At 47.2% G+C, this 8,733-nt stretch overlaps 1 protein-coding gene across 4 annotated transcripts in view; it reads right to left on the bottom strand.

The window, feature by feature from the left end:
* The window catches only part of PHF19 (PHD finger protein 19), a 71,338-nt gene extending 68,765 nt beyond the window's left edge, over positions 1-2,573 (bottom strand). For 3 of the 4 annotated variants that reach the window (XM_074211704.1, XM_074211705.1, XM_074211702.1), the window contains exon 1: positions 2,495-2,573. The gene's annotated coding sequence lies outside the window, so the exon portion shown is untranslated. Of the gene's footprint in view, positions 1-1,282; positions 1,359-2,494 lie in introns of those variants that run through there. The other variant, XM_074211703.1, reaches the window with a different exon arrangement.
* Between the last annotated feature and the right edge of the window lie 6,160 nt (positions 2,574-8,733).

Genomic DNA, 8,733 nt, shown 5'->3' with positions numbered 1-8,733 from the left:
GTTTTCTTGACTCCAATCTAGTCATCTGTTCACTGCCTACTCAAGGTTGAAGGGGGAAAAGTTATTATTAATGGAGAGGGGATGAGATTCAGTAACATAAAATGCTTTCCATGAACAATATCCCTTGATTTCATTTATCTTCCAAGTGGAAGAAGTGCATAGAATCATAGGAGTATCTTGGAAATTTAATTTCTTCCTGTGGGAAAGGGAAAAAGGGTTTGGATTTGGTGAAAGGTGAGAAAAGGGAGAGTGGACTGAATTTTTCAGGCTGGGCAAGTCACTTTATCTCTGCATTCTTCATATTCACATTTGTACAGTCTATATCCTTGAGGTTAGTTATGGGCTAGTTATAAATCTGAACAGATAGAAATATAATATAAAATTAATAATTATTAATAATTAATAAATTAATTCCCACTCAACACCCTGGATTGATCAATATTTTTCAACTCTCAACTTTCCTACTTGCCTCTGATCCCCCCAAATTGAGTTCAATTCAGCTATTAATTAAATTTGAGATAGAGAGATAACAAGAGTAGTGTTGAGAAAGGAGCTACAGAATGAGGAAGCCTGGGGCTACTGGGGCAAGTCCCTAGTGGCCTTAGTGCCCAGAAGACTCTCAGACTGAACTGCAGAGCAGGTGCAACCCGGCAAGGGAAGGGTGTTTTTCTTTCATAAAATCCAAATCGACCCCCCCCCCATACTCCCCCCTCCCACTCCAAGTGCCAGATTTTCGGAAGAAAAAGACAAAAAAAATAGTCCTGCCCTCAATGAGCTTGCCTTCTAGAGAAGGGGCCCAGCAGACGCACAGCTGTAAAGTAAAAAAGCAAACGTCCAGGTTGCGAGCAGCAAACTAAGGATTCGGGGTGGGAATCGCGAAAGGTCTCTAGGAGGAACCGAAATGTTTCCCGGCGCTCAGTGTCCTCAGCCGGCTCCACTCCCTCTCTGGGCGAAGGCGGACTGGGCACCCTCCGCAGTGCCAGGACCCCAGACCAGGTGTCAGAACAGCCGTGCGATATCCTGCTCCCGCTCCCGGTGGGACCTCGAAAACCGCCTCCCCGGGACGGACCCCAGGTGGGGGCGAGGTCGGCGTGCGTCCAGCGGAGCCCCGGGAAGGGAGCCTCTCCGGCCACCCGCTGGGCCCGGGCCCCGGGGCCCTGCTCCGTACGGAGCATCGCTGTGCAGCGAACCCTTCCCGGGCCGGCCGGCCGCAGCGCGGAGGTCGGGGCTGGGCTCCGGCCGCCCGCCCGCCCTCCCCGCCGGGAGGAGCCGCGCCTCCTACCTGAGGAGAGAGGGAATCCCTGGCTGCCGAGCGCCCAGAGTCCGGGGCGGGGGGGAGCGGCTGCCTGACGCCTCCGACTCTCCACCTTTTGGATGGATCGGGCGGCATGAGTCAAGCGGGGCCGGGAAAGGGGTGGGGCGCGCAGGGTTCCCGCTCGGTGCGGGCCCGGCCCGCCGCCCCCCGGCCCGGCTCCCGCGGCAGGTTCACGAACTGACACTTCCTCGCCCGGGATCCGGGCCCCCGCCCCCGCCCCCCGCCTCCCGCGCCCCTCGCGACGCCGGCAAGTGCAGCGGCGGGGGCAGGCCCGGGAGGGGACGGGAGGCGCGGGCCCTCCCAGCCCCGGGAGTCATCCTCTCCCACCCCCCGCATCACACCCCGGCGTCCCCAGCCCCCAGCACCTCCGTCTCCGCTGCCTCCGACTTTTCCGAGCCGGGCCCCCAAGGGCTCTGATTGGCTGATTCAAACACATTCAAAATAAAATGCATTTTTGTGGGTTACACACTCCGTCCAGTTCAAATCTGAGTCAAATTGGTGTCTGGGGCCCCGGAGAAGAGGGAGGGGAGGGAAGAGGAGGAGAGAGACGGGGTGATTCATACAGAGAGAGGCCCCCCGGAGCCCGATGCACTTCATTCTTTTATTTTTTATTTTTCATTTTTTACAAAAAAAAAATTAAAACTCGGGTCTCCGGCTCCCACAGAGGCGAGCCGAGGCTGCCCGGAGCCCCTGTCTGCGCAGCCGCCCCCGCCCCGCCCCGTCCCGCGAACGCGCTCCCTCCAACTTTCCCGCAGCCCCGATCGTTGGCCAAGCGCTGCCAACGTGCTTGAAATAACAATCGCCCCCTGCCCCCTCCGTGCCCACCCGGCCCCGTTCGCCACCCGCGCCGCCCGGTCTTCCGTGAGGATGTCGGGGGCCGGGGCTCGTGGGATGCATTGACAAGACCCCCCATTCCCGCCCTGCCCCTTTCTCTCTCTCTCCTTTCCACTTGCCCCGAGAGTCGAACCCCGGTTCCCTGGTTTCCTCTGGCCTGAGCGCGCCTGGAGACCCGAAAAGCAGCTGCCCCCCCCAAACCCCTCCCGTCCTCCCCCTCCGCCCCAGAACCAACTCAGTCCACAGCTGTGGAAGGTTCTGAGAAGGATGGAGGCCACGAAGAGGGGGGAGAGGAGCCCCCCGAACCCCCCCCCCCCGCGCCCCGGGTCCGGGCGCCGTCCTTACCCCGAGGCTGCGCGTCCGTCCGGCGGTCCCGCTGGGAGTCCGGCCGCCCAGCGCATCGGGAGCGGAGGTCTGGGCGCCCCCGCGGCTGGCCGTCCCCGGGCCCGGCCGGCCGTCAGCGTCTCGGGGGCCGCGGAGTCCCGGCCATGGCCCGAGCAGCGGCTGCACTCCGATCAGGCCGGCGGCAGAGGGATGCGGGGCGCCATCTTTTTCGCTTTTTTTTCCCGCGAATTATTTACGTTCTGCTTATGTAATTAACACGGGCATCCTCCCGCTCACCATTGGAGGCCGCCGGCCAGGAAGTGGGGCCGGGGCCCCCCCGAGCCGCGCCGCCTCCCGGCCGCCCACCCGGCGGCGCCCCACGCTCCCCCCGGGCTGCGCTTAAAGGGGCAGCGTCCCACGCGCGCACAGACACACAGACACACGCGCACACGTGCTCAGCCCGAGCGCAGACCCGCCCGTGGCCTTCCTGCCCACCTGTCTCCCACGCACGCAGCCACCCACGTGCGCCCTGAGCGCACGAGGAGCCCGGGAGGCACCGTTTGCACAAGCCCGGGCGGAGGAGTGCTCATTCCGTGCTGAAGAGGATCCGGAGGCTCCGGAGCAGAAGCAGGCGGTGGCGCGGCTCGGCGGGCTCCGACCTCCGGCCGCAGCCCTCGGGCATCGCCCCTCCCAGCGCCGAGCCTTGGTGACCGGACCTCGGACATCTCCGTCCAACCTGCTCCTTAACGAGTGTTAAGGACCGGCCGGCCCCCCAGCGAGCCCAGGGGTCGTTAAGGCGTCTCTCCGGGGCAGGGTAACCTGCCTCTGTGGTGGGGGGCGTGTTCTCCCCCGCAGGTGCGGGACCGGGATGGGACGGGGCTGGAAAGAGAGAAGGCTGAAGAAAAGAGCTCAGCGGACTGGGGCAGAAAGATTGAGAGTAACGGGAGGGCCGAATTTGAAAGGATCTGGGGGATAAAACATATAATCCAACCAGAGGTGGCAAGTTGGGGACTTTGGAACGGGGGAGAAGAGCGCTCCGTGCCCAGGAGATTGTGACCAAGCCGCTTCTCTTCTTTGTAAACCAGAGGTTGCGTTCTGTGGTCTGCAGCATCTCCAGGACTCTGGAAGGATTCGTTTCCACTTCATTCTAAAGTTTGTAATTTCATTCTGCACAATTTCCCTCCAAGTAGGCGATACAATTCTTATCATCTCCTAGTGACGGATGTAGAAACTGAGGCTCAGAGATATAGCAATAAGAGACTTGGCCATAACCACACAACTAAAAGTATCATCCTCATGCTATGAGCCAGGTCTTCTGAAGCCAAATCTGGTACTGTTGCTAGTATTGTTAGGTGTTCCTAACATTCAATGTCCCATTTTTCCTCTTTTCTCTTGATCCACTTTGTTTTGAGGAAAAAAGATACTTCCCAATGAACACCCAACAACTTCCAGAGCACACACAAAACGCATCTCCCCATAGTATTTTGACATTAAAATTTAATTCAACAAATAGTTAAGTGCCTACTTACATGCAAGGCTCTAGGTTGGATGTGAGGTGATAAGAGGTAAAAATGAAATTACCCTTGTCCTCAAGATCAGGGGTTCCAAGATCCCTAATTCTAGTCTTCCATATTTCTGTGATCCTGTAACTAGTCTTCTTTATCTTCTTCAGGATTACATTCACATCAAACAATACGTCATTGTCAGCAACACAAAAATAACGCTGTTACAACTGGTTCCCAAAGGAGTAATAATATTTTGCTACTTATAGCAGTGTTGCCAAAATAACATGTGTCCTTAGACCTAGCAAAGCTGATGATGTGAGAATGTTACTGGCCAACATTTGCTTCTTGTTATTGGCCCTGAGTTTTCATGGCTAAACCTACCATTCTAACATTGTGGGGCTGCATGTGGCACATGAAATACCCTTTCTTGATAACATTTTTTTTTCTTTTAACTTTTCATGTAAAGAGTTATACAACCAAAGGAAAGCATCAGAGGAAACTGGGTGGGCAAGATACTGAGAAGCCAATTGTCTCATAAATCAATTCTCTTTCCCATTAAGTCCCTGTTTCACAGAGTATTACTTGGCTTACAGAAGATCTATTAAGTTATCAAGCAGGAAAACATGGAACATAAAGTGCTTTACAAAGGTGCCACAAATATAAAATGAAATAAAGTAAATAAAATAATAAAAACATTTCATGTTCTGCAAGCAAGTGACCACTAACAGGCTCAGATTTCATAGGTTTAAATTTATGGATCAGTTTATGATCCTTGTCACCACTGAGGTGTTGATAGATTTAAAAGTTCTACCACAAAGCCTGGTTGTTAACACCATTTAAAAAAATTCTTGGTTGTAAGGACCAGGCATTGCCTCATTAAAAAGCATATGGCCTTCCTCAGCATGACTAGGACATAAACACCTTTACCTGTGGCTTCTGTGGGAAAGTATGGAAAGCAAGTCTCTCTACCAATGTGATGTATGAATCTATGAGTTGGCCTCCTACCCAGGCTGAGGCTGATTTCTGAACAAAAGCTCCTATGACTTTGAGCAAACCACTTCCCTTCCATGACCTTTACTTTCCTCATCAGTAAGTATAAGGGGGTTGGACTAAAGTATATTATAAGGGCCCTCACAATTCAGTGAAATTCAATAAATGTTTATTTAGCACTTAATACTTATAAGATCCTGTACTATATGCTAAGGACCAGAAGAGAACACAGACCCTGGTCTTAAGTAGCTAATGACCCAACAGAAAGGAAGAACTAGCTCAATATATAATAGAGAAAACAAAGTTGTAACTCTGGAGAGGTTTAAGTGGGGAAAGTTTCATAAAGAGGGGGCTTGTGAGTTAGAATTTGAAGGATGAGAAAACCTAGAACCTTTCGATTCGACAATTTCCTTTCATTCTAGGTTCGAAAGTCTTCTAGTTCTAACAGTCTATTTTAACCTGCATCTATTCAGTTTCCTTCATGATATAACACTCTGAGATTCTAGATACATGTTGTGGTTTAAGGATCCTTGCAAGGAACTCCCTCCAATAATATCTTCTCCATTATTCCTTTCATATGCCTGTAATTCTCACCATTAATTTCTATAATTTAAGACATTAGAAGGTCCCTTGTTAAAACACAGACATGTTAAGAGACAGCTTAGTTTGATGGAAAGGACATTGGACTAAGAATACTGGTTGGGTTCTTGCCCTGACTAGAGGACTTCCTGCCATGAAACTAGTGCAGACTTAGCTCCTCAACAAGTCCCTTTACCTTTTTGGGCCCCAGCTACCTTATCTATCAATTAAGAATCATAGTGCCTATGCTCTGCCCTATCTCTCAGGGTTGTAGTAGGAATCAAATGGTAGGTATTCATGTCTGAAGCTCTCTGAAAAGTAGGAAAGGACATTTATTATTATTTATAAGAAGTTCTCTTTAAAGCTTAATTGTCAGATATGGAGATTCAAATGAATATACCTTCTGCTTTTCTCATTAATTTTTATTCTCTATGCATTCATTGCAAAAAGCTCTGGAAAAAATATTAACTTCAACTTATATAGTTATTATGTAATAATAGCTTACATTTGTAAGGAGCTTTAAGGCTTACATGTTTCATGGGCATTATCTCTGCTTGATATAAAGAGGGGGGCAAATGGACTTGGAACCAAGATATACCTAAATCAGAGGGTGGAATCAGACACTAACTAGCTAGATTGCTGCGGGAAGCAAAATAACCTCTCTGAGCTTCAGTTTTCTTACTTGGAAAATGTGGATAATACTTACTTAAGTGGGGTGATTATAAAGACCAAATGGAATCAAGGACTATGTAAAACTTTAACATACAATATAAATGTAAGTTATTATCGCATGTCAATCTTATTAGAGAGAGTAAAGTATTATTGTCACTATTTCATAAATGAGAAAACCGAGATTTAATTATTTATTTATTGACAGGGTTAGACAGCTAGTATCAAGTGTCTGAGGCCAGATTTCTCTTGAGGTCCTCCTGATTCCAGGCTTAGTGCTCTATCCACTGTGCTACCCAATTGCCCAGAAAACTGAGATTTAAAGAGGGAAAGTGATTTACCAATGTCACAAAGCTAGTACATAAGACCACAGGCTCCAGGGTTGGAAGGGTCCTTAGATTATACCCTGTTCAGCTTCTTCATTTGAAAGCTCTGGTAATGGAGATAGGACTGAAGTACAACAGGGGCAGAAAGAGAAAGAGTAAAGAAGCCACCCCAGTCTGATGATACAGAATCACCAGATGTAGCCCTCTTCCCAGATTCCTGAACTGTCTACAGAACCTTATCATTTTAGCTTTCATTTCCTTATTTGTAAATCGAGCTGTTGAACTATAATCTGAAGACTCTTCCACCTCTAAGTGCCTACTATCTGCTAAGCATAAAGACAAAATGGAACGGTGTCTGCCACCAAAGCACTAACAAACTTAGATTTTATTGAATGAGGAAACCAACACCCAAAGAATCCATGGGGTTTACCTAAGCTTACAAAGATGAAGCCAATGATAGAGTCTAAACTTGAACTCAGAACCATTGGCCTTTTCAACTCTGCATGGCTTGGCTTTGTAGTTATTATAGGATTTTGCTTTGCTTTCTTGGGAAATTAAAAAAAATAAACAATGGACCACCAACAGGTGCTCCAAACCAAATGGCCCACCAAACAGGACCATCAAATAATGAGGCTTCCTAAAACCACAAACATCATGCCTCTGAGTTTTTCTATTCCCAGAAAGGTCCCTGAAAATTTTCTCTAACCAAATTTTCAATGACTCATGATTTTATCATGAACTGAAGGAAATTCTGGTATTGGTAGGAGTTTGCATTAGGTAATATTTGATTCTTTCCAGTTCTGAGGGTTTATGATTTGTGAGTCACAGCTATATAAAGAAAAGTTATGGTCCACATTTCTTCACTCAGATAAAACTAAGGCAGTGTGTTATAGTTTTTGCTTCTGTTGTTTCAGTTGTGCCTGACTATTCATAGCCTCATTAAAAAATGTTTTTTTGACAAAGATACTGAAGTGGTTTGTCATTTCCTTTTCCAGGTCATTTTACAGATGAGGAAACCAAGACAAAAAGGGTGGTGGACTTGCCCAGTGTCACACAACTAGACAGGTCTGAGGCTAAAGTTGAACTCAAGTCTTTCTGACATCAAGTGTGATCTATCCAATGTGTCACCTAACTGTCCATGCATGGTACAGTAGAAAGTACATTAAACTAGGACACAGAGAACCTAGGTTCACATCTAATTTCTGCTACCTAATAAGTACTTTACAATTTTATCTCATATATTTTTCACAACAACCCAAAGATGTAGGTGTTATAATTATCCCAATTTTACAGAAGAGGAAACTGAGGTAAATAGCAACTAAATAACTTGTCCAGGGTTATATGGCAAAAAAATGTTGGAGTTTTGAACTAAGGTATTCCTGACAACAAATCTCCTGTCCTCTGTATCAACTAGTTGCCCTTACTTCTTACCATGACATTGAGCAAGTCATTTAACCTCAGTTTCCTCTTCTGTAAAATGAAAGTATTGAGCTACTTGATCCCAGAGGTTTCTTCCAGTTCTAAATCTATGATCATCAACTTTCCTTTCACAATTCATTTTCTCAAATCTTTGGAGAAAATTGGGAAGTTATCTAGGAATTTAACCAGAACCATTCACATATGGGCACAGGGCCAGTTTTGCCCAGTAATATCTGGGCCAAGGCTTTTTCTTTTACTTCCTCTGATCCTGTTCTCACACTGGAAGTAAATTTACCTTCCATTTCCTTCCATGACAGTTCAAGGATGTAGGAAGAAGGACTGAACCCTAATATCATTTTTTAATTAAAGATTTTATTTATTTTGAGCTCTATAATTCTTCCCCCAATCTTACCACCCCACCACAGAAAGCAATCTGTCAGTCTCTACATTATTTCCATGTTGTACATTGATCCAAATTGAGTGTAATGAGAGAGAAATCATATCTTGGAAGAAACACAAAGTATAAGAGATAAGATCAGACAACAAGATATCAGTTTTTTTCCTAACTAATGCCATTTTTTAAAGGAAAGATCTTATTTATTTTGAGTTTCACAATTTTTCTACTATTCTTGCTTCCCTCCCCCCACCCTCCACAGAAGGCATTCTGTTAGTCTTTACATTGGTTCCATGTTATACATTGATCTCAGTTGAATGTGATGACAGGGGAATTATATCCTTAAGGAAGAAAAATAAGGTATGAGATATTAAAATT

The sequence above is a fragment of the Macrotis lagotis genome, chromosome 1, assembly GCF_037893015.1.
Source record: "Macrotis lagotis isolate mMagLag1 chromosome 1, bilby.v1.9.chrom.fasta, whole genome shotgun sequence".
Lineage (NCBI taxonomy): Eukaryota > Metazoa > Chordata > Mammalia > Peramelemorphia > Peramelidae > Macrotis > Macrotis lagotis.
Note: the sequence above shows the minus strand (reverse complement) of the source record. Positions and strands in the feature narration are given on the sequence as shown.